The following is a 20,317-nucleotide window of genomic DNA, read 5'->3' as shown; positions in this document are numbered from 1 at the left end:
AGGAGGAGGCTGCAATGCTTGGTAAGAAATGTACGCATTATCCTGCCCATGTAATTGTAACCCCTCTGTACAGTATGTTCACAAATAAAATAAAATAATAAAAAAAGAAGAAAAAAAGAAAAAGTAACTTCCTCTAAGAAGTGCTACTTAGACTTGGCAGAATGAAAATTATAGATCCATAGGACTGTAAAACTCTGTGTCTTAATGACCACACTGTCCCAAATATTGTAGCTCATAGTCACAAAGAGACAAATATGTAAAAACTTTGCAGAGGCAAACTGTAATGGGTTTACTGAATCATTAGGTAATGTTCTATTCAAAGATGCTTCACTTATCAAAGTAAGATAATAGTAATCAAATGTCAAAGAAAAAATCTGGAAACAAAATATGATGAGTAAAAGCATGAGATTTGGAAATCTAGAAAACCTAGGAGCTGAGCTTCATTCCTAGCTCTATTACAAATGCTTTTTAATGTCCCTTATATTTTCTGGACCTCAGATTCCCCATTTATATTAAGAGCAGAATAGACCTGTGGTATTTATTTAATATGTATATGACTCATATGATAAAATAACTTGTACTCAGTAGGATGAACTTGGATAAAGGATTTCAGAACTGTTCTAAGTATTATGCTTAGAGGGAAATCTCACCTCAGCTTCCTTCCAGTCTCCAGTCAAGGTGTTGCAGTGAATCTGAAATTGTTGGGTAAACAAGGAGTAACTTGATTTTCCTTCTTTGTTTCTCCCTCTTCCGTTTGCTTTCTTTTCTCTTCCTTTTATTTATTCACTTATTATTTATTTATTTATTTGGACGGTGAAATGCATCTAGCTTATATTACCGTTATGTCCACTTTACATTTGCCATTTCAAACACATCAACTCCCCTGAACAGGGGGCTTGCAGTGTTTTGGTATTGCTCGTGAGAGTCTATTCTTGAGATGTGAAGTGGTAGTTGACGTTTGAGCCCCACAATTATGTTCATATTGACCTCTGGGTTTCTTGGGATAAGCTATGTACTCTATTCTGCCTGATGTCTCAAAGCCCATATTTCTCATAGTGTCATAAGATATTGCCATATGTACTGTTGACTGTTCCTCCTTTAGAGTTGACACGGAGGGCTTTTAGGAGAAGTCAATTCTTGCTTTCTCTATGGAAGTCAAGTGTATCATTCTGCCACTTGATCATCTGGCAGAGTCAGAAAACAGTGCTCAGCTCTCATTTCTCTGGCATGCTTTCAGTGCTGTGATCCATGCAGCTTCTTATCTTCTTCAGACTAAGGTTTTTCTCTCCCTGAAAAAGAACATTTTGAGCTAGTTTAAATATCTACCAGGAAAGTAAGATTTATGTCAATGTAAATCTAAATTATTTTGGAAACCTTAGATCCTTGAAAGCCTCAGGTTATTTTCATTCAGTCAAGTTGAAAATCCCACAGTGACATGAACAAATATTTAGTGGCTCTTAAATTGGCTATGTAAATCTTGTTCTTGTTTGTTTCAATTCATTACTGTCTTTTCTTTTCATATGCATTTTCTATTTTGATTTTTCTTTCCTGAACATTGTAATCGAAATGAGTCTTTGCTTAGCATCCATAATTTCCTGTATACATAACTGGGGTGGAATTGTGCAGAGTTTAGCTAAACTCTCCCTATGAGTGATGCTGACATGCAGAACTTTCTGGTCTTTGAACTTGTCTTATTAAAATGCTCCCGAGGGGCATAGAAACCTCCCTGCTCATCCTAGCATGAGTTGGCTGAGAACTGCTTCCAAGAATTAAGGTTGACTTAGAAATCTTCAAAGAATCCTCTTGGTTTGAACTCACAAGAACTTCAAAATGACTAAAGAATTTAATTGTCTACTTGGGGGTCTTTGTTGGCTGTAGGTTTTGTGTCTTTTCTATACATCAGCTGAACTCTGAAAGCTGGGACTGACCCTCCTCTGAAATTATTTATCTAAACCTTTGGCCATGATGGTTTTGTAGATAGCAAGTAGATTCTTCATCATGATATTAGAAACGATGTTATTTGAGTTTACTATTGCTACTGTAATATATTACCAAAAATGTACTGGCTTAAAAGTATAAATTTATTGTCTTATGTTCCTGTAGATCAGTATTCTCATCGAAATAAAGTTAAGGGAGAATATGAACCCTTAGCTTTTCTATCTTCTAGAGCCTGGCTGCTTTCATTGTCTTGTGGTTCATTCAGATATCCCTAAAGTCAACAGAAGAGTCAAGCCCTTCTCACACTGAATTATTTATAACTTAGTCATCGACTTCTAAGGACAATTTTGATGAAATTGGGCCTATCTGCACAATGTGGGCTAGCCTGTCCTTTCAAGGACCCAGATTCTTAGTCATATCTGCACAATTCTCTTTGAATGTAAGGTAACATGATCACAGATTCCAGGATTAGGATGTAGACATTTTTTGGAACTATTCTTTATTCATATTTCATCCTTTTCAAGGTAGACTACTGAAACTGAAACATATTACTTGTCTTCCAGCATGACTTTATACTTTTTCTAGAAAAACCATTGAATTTTCTTTGTTGATCCAATTATAATCCATGTATTCTGCATGGAGCCTGAGGAGGCAATTTTCCTCCAGGCCTCGCCAATTCAGCAAACTATTTCCCTTCATTGCAGTGATTCGCCAAGAGGTAAGCTTGGCTTTAGACAGGCAAATCAGAGTAAATACCAGTTTTTCAGCTGGTGATTATGTGAATTTGAAATGATTTAGAGAGGTGGATGTATCTGGTGTTTACTATTATGCCTGTCTAACTTCTCTGTTTACCATAGCTCTCTTACAAATCATATACATTCCAGTAGCCAATGTGTTTTCTCTTCCACTTTTCATTTTACCATGTCTGCTAAGGAAATGGGATTAATATTATGTGGATAGTTATTTGGTTTTATTTACTACCTACAATTAGTAAAGAGTGAAGGCAAAACTATCTTGGATATTCTGTTTTTTCATTGTGTTGGCACCATTGAAAACTACAAGATTAGTGTGAGAGGTCTAAATTACATTTTGCAGTAGCACAGAAATAAAACCATGAGTGAGGCATAAAGAAGACTGTATTCTTTCATGTTATGTTGACCTGTAAGACCTGTTTTCCCATGAGTACTATGGGACTTTGGCCTAAAAAGACTCATAATAGTTAGTCTAGCTTTGGTCTGCTACCCTTAACTCTATTCAAAATGTGTTGTCGAACCTTAAGGGAGCTCCTAATTAATCATTACCCTGAATATGTGCAACTATTATTTCATTTCATCTTGTCAACATGTCTTGCATTATTTTTATTATTGACATCACTATAATTATCTTTATCTCAAAAGAGAAATGAGGTTCAGAGAATTGAAATCTCTTTCCCAAGCAAGATTCAAACATGAATAGCATAACCATGGAGCTTTCTTTCTTTTTTCCTGCATTTTTCATTAGGAACAGTCATATAAGTGAGCTTCATTTTAACATGTTCATATGTGTAAAATGAACCTTGATCAGACTCATCCCCTTCATTGGTCTCCTTCATCCTCTCACTATTTTTCAAAGTAATTTCAGCAAGCTTCAGGGTTCAATTTGTACATATGTAAATAAACTATTTTGAATATACTCACTCTCCTTCACCCTGTCCACTCCCCATGCCTGTCTTGCTAGCATTCACATCCCAGGCAGGACATGTTTTACATTCCTATGTTGTATTCTTCACAAGTAACCAATCTGTTAGTTGTTGTATTGATTCGTCATCATTTATCAGACAGTGATTTTAAAAATTCATATTTGAATTTGAATTATTTGGCAATAGGAGAATTTAAGTCCAGGGCCTGAGATTTGTCATGTTCCCAGCATATTTTTCTTTTATTATGTCTCCAATAAATTCTCATATTTATACTTTGCAGGTTTAGACTATAATCCCCCTATTTATGCACCCTAAAAAGCTAGGGTGGTAGCAGTACACTACTATATCCATTGTTTTACTGGTTGAGATTGGGTCTCATGAACTTTTTGCCTGGGCCAGCCTTGAATAACTTTCCTCCTGAGTAATCAGGATTATTTCAGGGAGCACTGTGTCTATACTCTAAATCTGAACTTGAAAATGTTTATATTTATTTTCATTTATAATCCATTTGCTGTTAGCTTTTCTAACATAGGTGCTCTTCCATGACCAAACTTGTCTTTATTTGTTAATAACAAAATTTGCTTGGGAATTTCAGTCCAACATTCTGGGTAGCTTTGTATTAATAATATACTTCATTTTGCTTGATCTACATCAATTACCTGTACTCCCCCCATTTTAGGGGGAAATCCTGTATTTGGGAAATAACCATCTTCATAAGACATCCTGATTTGCTTCGGTTCTTCCTTTCTAGTTATATTTTTTAATATCTTTAGGCAGTTGTACAAAGAAGCCGCAATTTAACAAAGTCCTATATGTAATTTTCTCAAGTACTTACCTCATCAGGGATGATCATGAGAGGAACTAATGTGAAATCACAGAGATCGGGAATGCCTGGATTTTCATAGTGAGCCATTTTCTCATCACATTTTAAGTTCTTCAGGATGACTTTCTGCAAAGCAACTTTTCCAGGTGCACCTACCTGTGTCTCAGTTTGATCCTGTCTAGCATATCTAGCTTTATGGAAACAATCCCTAATTTTTTTCCAATACTAAATCCTTTAATCCTTACGTGCTTTCATAGTTACACATGTTTAGTCTTTGGTCTTACTGTACCAAAAACAACTAATCTCAAGTCAAATACAAAAGAAGAAAGACTCTGAGATAGAATACGCAATTTGTCCTTTACAATGGGACAAAATTTGGAGAAATTACGTAGTGTAGACAACAAATGCAAATGGAAACCAAAAAGCATGAAAAAATACTAGAATATTCAGAAGGGGTGGTTTGGGTTTTATAATACAGATGAAATAGAGCAGCAAGAAACCTGAGTATAAACCAATTGAACACTGCAATATCTGTAGGCTCTAGAAAGTTAGCTTAAATAGAGAGCATTGTGCCAACCAGAGAGCTTTCTGCTCACCAGCCCTGAGCAGTAGTTAGGATAAGCCTTCAGTACCTGGGGATCAGTTCATTAAGATAGAACCAAAGATCATCAAATAGAGAGAAACATATTCTTGAAAAATTACTAAAGCTATCAGCACGACTATGTTTATTGCAAAACTATTTACTATAGCTAAGATATGGAACCAACCCAGATGCCCCTCTATAGATGAATGGATCAAAAAAATGTGGTATATATACACAATGGAATTCTATGCCTCCATCAGAAAGAATGACATTGCCCCATTTATTAGGAAATGGAAAAACTTGGAAAAATTATATTAAGTGAAGTAAGCCAGACCCAAAGAAACATAGGTCCCATGGTTTCCCTTATTTGAAATATCTAGTATATGTCTGAGTCAAGCACAAAAGGTCAGATAAGGTGATGTTAGGGAAATGAACCCTAAGGTATGTATTCAAATGTTTTTTTTTCTTTCATGCGATTGTTTCTAACACATTTATAAGATTATTTCCTTGTTGCTTTGTATGTCCCTCTCCCACGGTATAACCCCTGCATTCACTGTATTTGATGTCGGTATAATTTGTGGAGGGGAAGGGGAAAATCAAATCGTTTAAATAGGGATACAGGTGGACCCATTGCAATAATGAGAAGTACAAGTCGTTATGTTGAAAACGACCTTTACAACTTTGGTGCAGGGGGAGCGGAAAGGATTGGGTGGGGGGGCAGGGGGAGGATGGGAAGGGATGGGAAGGGGAAACAAAAGAGGAGGCTACAACGCTTGATAAGAAATGTACTCATTATCTTGCCCATGTAATTGTAACCCCTCTGTACAGTATTTTCACAATAAAAAAAGAAAAAAATTAAACTCATTGAAGATTTTCTCATCATTAATTGAGTAGAACGGAGAAACCCAGGGTTCCAGAAGTCAACATTAGGAAACACTAGGAAAGATTAAGATTAAGATTAAAGAGAGTGGCGGGTATGTTGTCTTTAATCCATATGAAAATCTGTTCAGAAACTGAGTGACTCTGAATTGTCAGGTTAATCAGCACAAGTGGGCATGCTTAAAGGAGTTGGAAGTGACTGAGCAGGTTAAGAAATCACTGGACTGCATCAGTCACAATCAAATTGGCTTTAAAAAAAATTCTGGATATCCATGCTCCTGGACTGGAAGGATAAACATCGTGGAAACGGCAATACTTCCCAAGGCTATCTACAAATTTAATGCGATACCTATCGATATTCCAACCTTATTCTTCAAGGAAGTAGAAGAGGCAATCCAAAAATTCATATGGAATAATAAAAGACCCCGAATAGCAAAAATGATTAACAGAAACAACAGTGCTGAAGGATATCAATACCAAATTTCAAACTCTACTACAAAGCCATAATAGTCAAAACAGCTTGGTTCTGTCTGGTACAAGAAGAGACCTCAGGACCAATGGAATAGAATTGAAAACCCAGAAATGACCCCACAGACATATAGTCACCTAATCTTCAATAATGGAGCTAAAAAAAAAAGCATGGAAGAAAGACAGCCTCTTTAGTAAATGGTGCTGGCAAAATTGGTTAATCACTTGTACAAAACTAAAGTTAGATCCTTATATATCACCCTGCACCAGAATCAACTCCAAATGGATCAAAGAAATTGGAGACAAAGCAGATACCCTGAACACATTACAGGATGGAGTAGGAGAAACCCTAGGTCTCCTTGGCACATGCAGAAATTTTCTTAATAGAAACTCAAAAACACAACAAATCAAAGAAAGGTTGGACAAATGGATTCCATGAAATTGCAGAGTTTCTGCATGGCAAAGGACATAGCTAGCAAGATCAATAGAAAGCCCACGGATTGGGAGAAGATCTTCACTAGCCATTCAATGAACAGCGGTCTCATATCCAAAATATACCTGGAACTCAAAAAATGAAATCCCCCAACAAATCCTCAAAGAAACAACTGCCCAATAAATAAGTGGGCGAAAGACTTAAAGAGAAACTTCTCTGAAGAAGAAAGAAGGATGGCCAATAGACACATGAAGAAATGTTCAACATCCCTAGCCATAAAAGAAATGCAAATCAAAACAACATTGAGATATCACCTCACCCCAGTTAAAACGGCAAAAATCAAGAACTCTAACAACAACAGATGCTGGAGGGGATGTGGACAGAAAGGAACCTTACTTCATTGTTGGTGGGAATGTAAACTTGTTCAACCACTTTGGAAAGCAGTATGGAGGTTCCTCAAAAGACTTCACATAGAACTCCCCTATGACCCAGCAATCCCACTTTTGGGCATTTACCCAAATGTTTACAAACAAGACCACACTAAAGCTACCAGCACAACAATGTTTATTGCAGCATTATTTACCATAGCTAAGATATGGAACTAACCCAGATGCCCCCTAGTAGATGAATGGATCAAGAAAAATATGGTATATATACATGATGGAATTCTATGTCTCCATCAGAAAGAATGACATTGCCCCATTTGTTAGGAAATGGAAAGACTTGGAAAAATTTATATTAAGTGAAGAAAGGAACATAAGTCCCATGGTTTCTCTTATCTGCAATAACTAGTCTTGTCTGAGACAAGCAGAAACGGTCAGATAAGTTGATGCTAGGCAAAATGAACCCCAAGATAAGGACTCAAATGTTTTTTTGTTTCTTGCTATTGTTTCTAACATATTTATAAGATATTTTTTGTTGCTTTTTATGTCCCTCCCCCATGGTATAATCCCTGTTTTCACTGTATTTGATGTTGATATAACTTGTGGAGAGGAAAGGAAAAAAATCGTTTAAATAGGTATACAGGTGGATCCATTGAAGCAATGAGATGTACAAATCGTTAAGTCCAAAAACGAACTTTACAACTTTGGAGAGGGGGGCGGGACGGGCATGAGGGAGGGGGTGTGGGGAGGGGTGTGATGGGAAGGGGGAAAATGGAGGAGGCAACAATACTTGATAAGAAATGTACTCATTACCTTGCACGTGTAATTGTAACCCCTCTGTACGGTATTTTCACAATAAAAAAATAGAAAAGGAAAAAGAAACACAGGTCCCATGGTTTCCCATATTTGTAATAACTGGTATATGTCTGGAACAAGCCAAAAAGTCAGATAAGATGATGTTAAGCGAAATGAACCCCAAGATATGGACACAAGTGTTTTTTTCCTTCCTATTGTTTCTAACATATTTATAAGGTACCATGTGATTTTTTTGTTTCTTTTTATGTCCTTCCCCCACAGTATAACCCCTGTTTTCGCTGTATTTGATGTTGGTATAATTCGGGGAGGGGAAGGGAAAAACAAATTGTTTAAGTAGGGATACAGTTTGACCCATTGAAACAATGAGATGTACAAGACGTTATGTCAAAAAACACACTTTCAATTTAGGGTGGGGGGAAGAGAGTGGGGGGTGTTTGGGGGAGATTGTAGCTGAGGAGGTGGGAGGGAAGGGATGGTAAGGGAAAACAAAGGAGGAGGCAACAATGTTGGATAAGAAATGTACTCATTACCATGCTCATGTAACTGAAACCCCTTTGTACAGTATTTTCACAATAAAAAACTTAATTTAAAAATTCTGGGTATCTATTACCTCTTACATTAGTATCAATTACAAAGTATCAATTAACCACAATCTGGTAATACAGTTACCTTGAGGTATCTTGATCATCCTTAACTTGTTTTTGCTCATTAGGTTGTGGAATTTAATTGCTTTCAATTTGGAAATATTTCAAAGCAAAATTTTCTTGGTAAAAGACCATAAGTCTGACTGGTTAAAAAATTCTGGACTCACAAAAACCTTTAATCCAACTGGCATTCTGTCAGTTCACTATTCTGTAACCTTGTTAACTTGAGAAAGTCACCTTACCTCAACAAACTTCAGTAACCACATGCATTAATGGAAATAACAACAACAATAATAGTGATAAAGAGCATCCTAAGGGTGTTGTGAGGATCAAATAAGAAAATATACCTAGGATATTAAAAGTGCTGGGTAAATGGTAGTTAATGATACTAACAGCTTGTTTAGGAACTATCCCACCTCCGCACATGGTCATGTGTTCCATGTACAAACTGTCTTACATCAATTCAGTATAAAACAAGAATTTACCATATTGTAGAATGATTTTTGAAAGTGGAAGTAGAGATGAGGGAGGATGACAGAGTATATTGTATTCCTAATGGACATGTCAGAATTAAACTGACTTGCACAACTAATTGATGCTATTAAATTATGGGAAAAAGAAAAATACACATTCTTTATTATTTCTGAGTGCCTATCATAAGCCAATCCTTATCCAAGAGTTCTGAAAAAGTCCAATAGACTACTTTAGAGATAAGGGATGGTCCACATAATAGCTAACTTTATGTGTTAACTACACTGAATCATATGGTGCTCAGATATTTCCTCAAATATTTTGTGTATGTCTATTATATTCTTTCTGGATAAAAGTAGTCTTTGAATTATTAGATAGAATAAAGTACATTGTTTTGGTCAATGTAGGTGGACAGCATCCAATCCACTAAAGGTTTCAACACAACAAAGGCTGAGTAAACAATAATTCACTCTCTCTACCCAAATATCTTTGAACTGCAATAGTGTTCTCTTGCCTTTCAGTTTGGATTTGGATTGGTCCTTATACTATTAGCTCTTCAGCCTCTTAGACCTCTGGGCTCAAACTGAAACTATGCGTGGAATCTCCAGCATAAAAAGTGGATACAAACACACGTATCCACCCATCATCTAGATAGCTGTTACTTATCTACATCCTTTCTGTTCTATTAGTTTTATTTCTCTAGAGATTGTTGACCAATACACTTCAGGAAGATGTCACATTTAATATTGCAGAGCATCACATTTTCTAATTTCCCAATCCTCCATTGAAACTTGTTATTTATATTTAAATTTCAGGTAAACCAGAACAAATTTTCCCAAATTGAATGTACTGAATCAGAATACTATGTTGTATCTTAATAGCTTAGCAACAGAAACAAATCAATAGGCCTGAAAATGAGCCCCAATGAACACTGTCAGTATATGTTGATATACAATATTGAATTGCAGTGTTTCTCTTAATTTTTAGAAAGGTTATCTGATTGTCAAGCAGACCACAGATTCCAAAGTTTGTTGATAGAGTATTATGAAATCTGTATATATCTTGACCACTGGAAAAACATAGACATGTTCAGTTATTTCTACATCTGAAAACTGAAATTGCTTCCTCAGAGTCTCAGCTCCTCTACATGGAATAAGTATCTTTCATCCTAATATATAGTGAATATATTATGGGATTTATCTTTATTCACTTGCTCTGATGTCATATTTCCCTGCAGTATCACATTTTGCATTAATCTGAGTTGTGATATCAAAACTAGATGATGTTAGCTATACAAGGTGTATCTTTAAAAAACTTGATCACAAATTTTGATGAGAATTTTGCTACAGATATGTGGGAAGTGAAGGAAACTTAGAATGAAATCACTAGCACTGGGGGGATTGGTTGAGAGTTTCTCAAAATAGTTCCTGAACTTAATTTCTTTGTATCCTTCTCCTCAACACATAAGACACATAAGATAGATTACAGATTGATGCTCCAAATATATTTATAGACTGGATAAATAGATAAATTAACACAAGCAACTTTTTCCACTGCATAGAAACTCCTTGAAGATAACATTTGTAGATCTATCCAGTATGAAGCACAGGGAGGTCTAGGTCCAAATTAAACAACATCACAAAGGAAACATACTGGGAATACAGCATGTGACCTAATTACAGGGAATCAAAGTTTAGGATCTGATCTCCTGAAAGTGGAGATCAAGGTTAGAGATTGGTTCTGTCCTTCAATAGATAAGCTTGCCACTAAATAATGAAACAACAAGGACAAATATCAATAGTAATTCATTACTTAAAATTTTTATTAAACTAATACTTGGCTTGTGCATGTATCATGTAAAGAGTTTCCATGCAAGTAAAAACATTAGCATTCACTCATGTCATTCAAACTAGAAACATCCCTAATGGTTCCAACTTTTAAACTTGCATCTCTTAAATTATTAGAAGATTCCATTTTACGGTTGCCCTTCACTAGTCTTTACTCACTATTTAGGACCCTGAGTATCCTTTACCCTTTATATCACAATCCATACTGCAGCAAAATGGACATCAAATCATTCCATTTCCTTGATTCAATATATTTCAATTTGTCTCATAGGGTTTTTCCTAGTATGGCTGTGGTTCTTTATTACTTCAATAATATTCCTGTCCTGCTCTCTCCTTCCCTGACCACAATCTAGTCATTAGGTACTATTTTATTTTTTGTCACTCTGCTATATTTTGTTGCCTGTGCAAATACAGAAGTTTGATACATACATTTTGAAGTTTACCTTAAATACTATCTCAAGCTTTTGTCCCGATACTGCACCTGGAGATATGGTCACTCCTAGCCAACTATTCCCCTATCCATTGACCAGACCAAAAGTTGCAACCTAGATGAGCAAGTCAGTTGCTGAACAAATAATTAGACAATAACGAGAGAAATGTTTCAATAGAGATAAGATCCAATTGTTGAGGAGAGGGAAGTTATGTCTGGTGAGTCAATGAATGCCACAGAAATTGGGCAGCATTTGAACCTGGACTTGAAGAGCGAATCAGAATTTTTCCTCCCCAGGCTTTTCTAAGGTACTTAGGGTTGCTTTAAATCTGCTTATTCTTTAAGCATTGCAAGCTTACTGACTTTAATTGGGTTTCTACTGCTAATTTATCCAATCTTTAAAGAAAAGGTTTGCTGTGTTATAGGTAACTTCTAAATGGTCATCATTTCCCAATTAGTGGAGATTGAACAAATGAGGCTTTATTGCAGTGCAAATGGAATTGCAGGTGAATGAAAGTGATCCAAGGAAATGAAAAGAGACTGAGAAGCAGACGTTCTGACCTGGCCTTCTTTGCTTCTAGTTTATATTCTTTTAGGTCACAGTGACAACAACAGTGATTGTTTTCATTTTATGTGTAATGGGCTTTAATGTGATTACTTATGTTGGATTCATTTTCACTCCTGTCTCTGCATATTCTTCTTTTGAGACACTCTCTTTGCCTGAAAGTCAGTATTTTAATGTGAGCAGTAATGAAGAATGTCTGAATCTGTATTCATCTCGTGTATTGTAGATGATGTCACAATAAGCCCAGAGAAGGCCCTTTACATTTAGTTTCAGTCAGAGCATTACAGCTTTTGCTGCTATGCTTACTCAAGTTTCCTATGAATTTGATAATGGCTTATTGGCTTTTCAAACACTACTGTGGCATATAGTAAACTCCATAAATCTTTTCTGGATAATCAAGGAAATTTTGAAGCACTGGGGATAAAACTTAGAGCCTTACACACCCTAGGCATACTTTTACCATGCATGTTATACACAATCCTCCAGTAAATATTTTCAAAATAAATATAACCTATTTCAATTACTTCAAATGTTCCCTTCTATTTCCTCTGCGATCAACCTCCAAAGCCAACTCACTTCCACTCCCTTACATATGCTACCCTAGAGGTAGCCACTACTCCATCTTAGATCACAATAGTTTCATAAGACGTACTTTTTTTGTAGGTCGTGGGGCTTGAACTCTGGGCCTGGGCACTGTCCCTCAGCATTTCAGCTTAAGGTAAGTGCTCTCCCACTTGAACCACAGTACCACTTCTGGATTTCTGGTGGTTTATTACAAATAAGAGTTTCATGGACTTTCCTGACTGGGCTGGCTTTGAACCACATTCCTCAGATCTCAGCCTCCTGAGAGGAGTGAGCCACTGGCACCTGGCTTTTGGTTTCTGTAATATAGTATGTCCATTTCATTTCAATGATTTTCCATAGAAAAGTAGTTCATCTTCTATGTTGCTAAGTAGCATTTTTGTTTTATAGCTTATTGATGGATTTCAGAGATGTGTTACAGTTTGTAGATATTATGCAGAAATTTGTTATGAGTATTGTCTCAAGCTTTGTGACTTTTGGTGCACATATGAAATTAGGTCATTCAAGAGTGGCAGGAAAGTTTCTTTTCTTTTGTAATCAAAGAGTTCTTGAATTTAAGCAAAAATGTAAACTACTGAACTACCTCAATGATTTCCAAACATAGTATTCTGAACTGCTACCATAATTATCTGAAAAGTTTCAAAAATATGATATACTGGATACAATCTCCATATGCTTTATGCTGATTCAGAAAATTTGCACTTGAAGCTAGAGAACTGGTCACGTATGTTCTTGCATCATGAGTGATTATGATGGGGTGCTAGCATTGATGATCTCAGGCCTAGAGGATCTCTAAGGCCAATTTCAAATAAAAAATGAGGGAAGAGGTCACACTGTTCAAACGAATCATACCTATTACCTGACTTATGTAACTGTAATCCTTGTAATCACTTTGTGCACCACTTTTACAGTAACAATAAAGTAAAAAAAAATGATTTTTCTAAGCACCAAATCCTAGGAACTAAATACGATCTGGTACTTCTTTGAATACAAAGAAAATTAGTGGTATACTCCCCTACCTCCTCAACATCTGTGTATTTTTGAAGGGCAGGAATTGTGTCTGCTTTATGTATTTGTGTGTCTTCTGTATTTGGTAAAGGACAAGGCCTGCGTTTTATGAAAATAAAGGTATAGTATAGCAGATTCTGTGAAATATTTTGAGAGACAACCATTTTTATAAATTCCATTGCTTTCTTGTTTTTAGGCTTCTGGAGAAGGGCTAATACTTGCTAGAACTGACACTGCTTTCTATACGTTATATTTGGGGTTGAGTACAAAGGAAAATAATTGTTCAAACCAAGATTTGTCAGAGATATTCATACAAATGTCTAGATGAAACAGATTTTGTCCATGAAGTAAGATACCTTAGATTTCCAAGAGGGTGTACTGTAGAGAAACCCATGCATAGTATAATACTTATCCTAAGCATTCTAAAAGGAATCTTTGTCCATTCTCTAGGAGGGACCATGCCACTTCTTCCCCAGGAAAGGAATAATGGTGCATATGTATCCACAGAGATTGGTACATTACAGTCCTTAAGAGCCAACTTTTGTTATTAGAGTTCTTGATTTTAGCCATTCTACTGGGGTGAAGTGGTATCTCAATGCTGTTTTGATTTGCGTTTCTTTTATGGCTAGGGAGGTTGAGCATTTCTTCATGTGTCTATTGTCCATCCTTCTTTCCTCTTCAGAGAAGTTTCTCTTTAAGTCATTAGCCCATTATTTATTGGGCAGTTGTTTCTTTGAGGATTTGTTGTTGGGAGATTTCATTTTTTGAGTTCCCGGTATATTTTCGATATGAGACCCTTGTCCATTGCATGGCTAGTGAAGATCTTGTCCCAATCCGTAGGCTTTCTATTGATCTTGCTAGCTATGTCCTTTGCCATGCAGAAGCTCTGCAGCTTCATTCAATGCCATTTTGTTGTGTTTCATTGATTTGTTGTGTTGCTGGGTCTCTATTAAGAAAATTTTGGCCTGTGCCAAGGAGACTCTAATAACAACAGATGCTGGAGGAGATATGGCCAGAAGGGAACCTTACTAAATGGTTGGTGGGAGTGTAAACTTGTTCAACCACTTTGGAAAGTAGTATGGAGGTTCCTCCAAAGACTCCTCATAGAGCTCCCCTATGACCCAGCAATCCCACTTTTGGACATTTACCCAAATGATCACAAACAAGACCATAGTAAAGCTACCAGCACAACTAAGTTTATTGCAGCATTATTTACCATAGCTAAGATATGGAACCAACCCAGATGCCCCTCAGTAGATGAATGGATCAAGAAAATATGGTATATATACATGATGGAATTCTATGTCTCCATCAGAAAGAATGACATTGCCCCATTTGTTAGGAAATGGAAAGACTTGGAAAAAATTATATTAAGTGAAATAAGCTAGGCCCGAGGAAATATAGGTCCTATGCTTTCCCTTATTTGCAATAACTAGTATATGTCTGAGACAAACAGAAATGGTCAGACAAGTTGATGTTAGGCTAAATGAAGCCCAAGATAAGGATTGCAATTGTTCCCAACATATTTATTAGATGATTTCTTTGTTGCTTTGTATGTACCTCCCCCAGGGTATAAGTCCTGCTTTCACTGTATTTGATGTTGATATAATTTATGAAGGGGAAGGGAAAAAACAAACTGCTTAAATAAGGTTACAGGTGGACCCATTACAACAATGAGATGTACAAGACGTTATGTCGAAAAATGAACTTTACAACTTTGGCGGGGTGGGGGGTGGGGAGTGGAGGGTGGTAGGGAGGTGTGGGGGTGGCAGGTGGAGAGGGGAAGGGATGGTATGGGGAAACAAAGGAGGAGGCAACAAAGCTTGAAAAGAAATGTACTCACAATCTTGCCCATGTAATTGTAAGCCCTCTGTATGGTATTTTCACAATATTTTTTTTTAAAAAGAGCCAAATTTTGCCAGTGACCCAGGATCTCCAGAGTTCTTTGTGAAGGAGTATAGGTGATGTGAAGCATGAATGTGTCCTCCAGTAAACTGAGGCCAAAATAAAGAGGCAGCTAAGGGCAGGGTTTTTGAACAGTGGACAACTAGTTTAGAGAACTGGCTCCTGGAAGTGGGCACCATATATTCATGTCTAAGACTACATTTAAGTGATCGTCAATTCTAGGTTACAATCAATTCCAACCACTCAGAACCAGGCACCTGCAAAGGCTAAATAGAATGAAGATATCCACGTATCTTTAAGGCCTCCTCCCTCTTTGGCTCTCTATGATCATTCATGCCCCACTCTTCACTAAATAATATTTTGAAGCCTGCTATGCTTTGGATGTTTTTATCCCCTCAATTCATTTGTGAACCTAGCCCTCATTTTGGTGGTATTAATAGATGGGTTCTTTGGGAATGACTGTCAGGAATGTGAAGCCCTCATGAACTATTGATACAGATTTTTTCTGCTGTTTATGATGGGGACAACCCAGTTTGATCATGGCTGTTCTGGCTCAACACAGCAGAGATCTGTAAAGCTGAAGCCTTGTAAAAGGCAATGCCTGCTAGGCTCTACAGTGTAGCTGCAGGTTATGCCTAATACTGTTGCAGCTCAGAAGCAGGTAATGCCTGCTAGTGTTGCAGCTTCATGCTGTCACTATTGCCTTCTCAGACAAATAATGTTTATGGATAGTAAAGAATGAGTGGGAGGAATTTTACTCAAAATTTAAAGGCTGTTTGTTGTTCTGTCCTCAAATGGCTGCGTCCTGGGATTTGTATATCCTGGGCTGTGCTCTGTACACTTATTATAATTAGGTATTTTTAAAGTGATATTTTTATTAATCAGATCCTTCAGTATCTTGACTAGTTGTTAATTCTCAATCAGGACCTTTCTGCAAAACCCTGCCTTCCAGAGTTATGAGAAGGCTATTGGGACTTGAGAAACTAGAAGAGGCTGTGGGAGGCAGGGGCAGGATGGATTGTTTCTTGCTGGAACATCTTTAGAAACAATGTTGTCTACTTTGGATCTGGTTTGCTCTTGCTTGAGAGTCCAGGACTCTTTGGAGGGCACCTAAATCTTAACCGATCTGTTCTTGAACAGTTACATAAAATACCTCAAGGATTTTTAACAGTTCCAACCATGTGAGAACACAGTAGGAAGATGATGTTTATAAGGAACAGGCCATTGTAAAACACCAAATCTGCTGGCTCTTTGATCTTGGACTACAGAGCTTCCAGAACAGCAAGAAATGATATTTGCTATTTGTAAGCCTTCTATTTTGGCACAGAAGCCCCAAGGGACTAAGATAGGAAATGTACTCATTACCTTGCTCATGTAACTGTAACCACTCTGTACAGTATTTTTACAATAAAAAATGTATTACAAAAAAGAAACTGACTCCAAAAGACTGCCTCATTAAACTGAGTCATCAATGGAGAAAGATAATTATACAAAGAGATAGTTAAAGCAAATTTTGGAATAGGTCCAAGATTACAGATTCGAATTGAATCTAATCTCACTTGCTCCACTAGTCTGGCTGTGGAGAGGGTAGGAACCTACAAACAAAATCCCAGAGGGTTCATGGAAACAAACTACTATATAGTTTTGGAATATCTGTCACTTGAGTCCTTATTACAAAATTGAGTACAATTGTGTCTGGTCATTGTGTAAGATACCAGAAATATATTAGCAACTAGCTCCTAAGATTAATTTTTTCATTGCTATAAATTCAATATTACTATACTCCTAAATGTACACATTAAAATGCTAATCCACAATATGATGGTATTTGACCATGAACCTTTATAATGAGATTATGAGGTTAGTACCATTGTGATGAGAATCATGCATTTATAAGAAGTAATTAAAATGCTCTCATGAGACACAGAAACTATGTGTACCTTACATTGAGCCTCCAATGCTCCAGAATTGTAAAAAAATCAGTGTTATTAAGCTACCCACACTGTAGTTTGTTATATCAGCACAAAGCAGTCATGACCTTATGAAAGAATCCAAATACTGTTGTAGTTACATAGGTACATGAGTGTGTTTGTCTCACTGTGGAGAGGCAAAATGTATGAAAGAAAATGGGAACAATCTGGCTGGATTGTGAAGCAAGATCACTTTGCATATGTTTGATATTTGCTTACATTTTAATCTATGTGATATTGAACTTTTGGTCCCAGAATGATATAAGAAATGAAGTTCATGTTCCTGTTATCCAACTCTCCAGATGAACATCATCCAAGGTAATGTGAACTTTCTAACAGATGATCATTGGAATGGGGACTACAACTTAGGGGAGTGAAAGATCATGGTTAGATAATGCTAAAGCAATACAGTAACTCTACAATTCAATTGTGAGAATTGTTTCTGCACACAGCTCTGGTCATTTCTATTTGCATCTATTTGCTGATTCACCTCTACATTCCTGCTGTTCTTTCCTTTTAAATTTTATTAGCATGTGCTAATTGTGCACAGGGATTTCACTATGATATTTCCACATAATGTACTTTAATCAGATTCACACACTCTATTGCTTTTCCTTATGCTGCCTTCCACTCTTTTTAAAACAATTGCAATGTGTTCCATTATCCTATTTTCTACAGGCATATAATGTACTTAGACCATATTCGGCCACCACAACCTTCTTTTGCCCTCCTACTCTACTGGTTTTTCTTCCCTAACATTCTTCTTTATATAATCATGAAACTAAAAATTTTTGGTCCAGATTCTGCATATGGGAGAGAACATATAGTACTTGTATTTCTTAGTCTGACTATTGTAGGCTGATAGGAAATTTTGGTTATTGCACATAGTGCTGATATAGACATGGGACTACACATATCTCTTCTGTATATTGAGTTACATCTCATTGTATATATGCTCAAGAATGATAAATCAGAAGCATGTTGTATATCTATTTTCATATTGGTATTTCCACAATGGCTGCTCTAATATAGCTCATGTCAACAGGGCATAAGTATTCCTTTTTCTCTGCATCACCCTCAGCATTTGTTTGGTTTCTTTATGATAGCCATTATGACTGGGGTGGAATGGAATCTCAATGTAGTTTTCATTTGCATTTCCATTATACATAAGGATGTTTTACCATTTTGCAAGTTTCTGTTTGCCATGTGTACTTCTTTTGAGATTTGTCTATTCAACTCATTTTTACATTCATTAATTAGATTGCTAATCCTTATGGAGTTAAACTTTTTGAACATTTTGTATGTTTTGGATATTAATCATTTATCTGCTCAATAACAAATATTTTCTTCCATTGAAGATTGTTTCCTGATTCTGATAATTGTTTCTTTTCTGATGAAGAAGCTTTAGTAATTTGATGCAATACCATTTGTCAATTAAAGCTTTCATTTTCTGAATTATTATAGTCCTATTCAAAAACTTCTTGTCTATGATTATGTTTTGAAGTTTGCCTCCTATGTTTCTAATAGTTCAATGGTTCAGTTCTCACAGTGAGATTCCTCATCTTTTTAAATTTGATCTTATACAAGGTGACTTAAGAACCTAATTTGAGTCTTCAACATTGGATATTCAGGTTTCCCAACACCATTTTGTTAAATATGTCTGTTAAAAAATATTGCAAAGGTGATATACAGAGGGTTTACAGTTATGTATGTCAGGTAATGAATACATTTCTTTTTTAACAATGTTGCCCATCCCTCCCTCCCAAGTTGTATAGTTCATTTCCAACATAGTATCTAGTGGGTTTCACTTCTGAATTGCCCCTTATTTTGAATTTTTTTCTTTTTTTTATTGTGAAAATACAGGACAGAGGGGTTACAATTACAAGGGCAAGATAATGAGTACATTTCTTATCAAGCATTGTAGTCTCCTCCTTTGTTTCCCCTTCCCATCCCATCCCATCCTCCCCCCCTCACCCAACCCTCCTCCCCCCTCACCAAAGTTGTAAAGTTCATTTTCGACATAACAACTTGTATGTCTCATTGTTGCAATGGGTCCACCTGCATCCCTTTTTAACTATCTGTTTTTTCCCTTCCCCTTCACAAATTATAACAACATCAAATACAGTGAAAGCAGGGGTTATACCGTGGGGGAGGGACATACAAAGCAACAAAGAAATAATCTTATAAATGTGTTAGTGAATTGCCCTTTATCCCACCATTTCTGTGCTTCCCCTTCCCCTCCTCAAATCAGATAAACTTATATACAAGACAAAAGGTCCAGAAATTATAAACAGAGACAGAAGGGAATAAACCAAACAAAAAAAAGAGAGAAAGAAACCACACACAGTACAAAAAAAAACTTCTTGTTTCCATTTCTTGGAAATTGAGTGATATTTATGAGTAAAATGGCAGGAATAGAGGGTTGAAGGAAGATTGTGAAATACCTAAAGCACTGCAAGGAATCAGTGATTGTCCTAAAAGCCACTGGTCTCCAAACTTATATGATTGTACACCCTATCTCTAAATATTTTGTTCATATTTACCCAAATATATGTACATTCATTTCTTAATAAACTATACATTTGTACCACTATGTTGATACATATACTGTAAAACATACTCTAAAAGAAATTAAATGGGAAAAATGTAATCCCAGTATTCTTTCCCTGCATTTGTTGCATACCCTTTAATTTACAGGCAAGGAGAAACTGTCAAGGTCTTTATGCAGAAAAATATAACAATAAAATTCTTTCTTGGGCTGGGAAGGTGGCTCAGTGGTAGAGCACTTGCCTTGCATATATGAGGCCCTGGGTTCGATTCCTCAGCACCACATAAGCAAAAACAAAAAAAGCTGGAAGTGGTGCTGTGGCTCAACTGGTAGAGCACTAGCCTTG

The sequence above is a fragment of the Dipodomys ordii genome, unplaced genomic scaffold (assembly GCF_000151885.1).
Source record: "Dipodomys ordii isolate 6190 unplaced genomic scaffold, Dord_2.0 Scaffold89, whole genome shotgun sequence".
Classification (NCBI taxonomy): Eukaryota; Metazoa; Chordata; class Mammalia; order Rodentia; family Heteromyidae; genus Dipodomys; species Dipodomys ordii.
Note: the sequence above shows the minus strand (reverse complement) of the source record.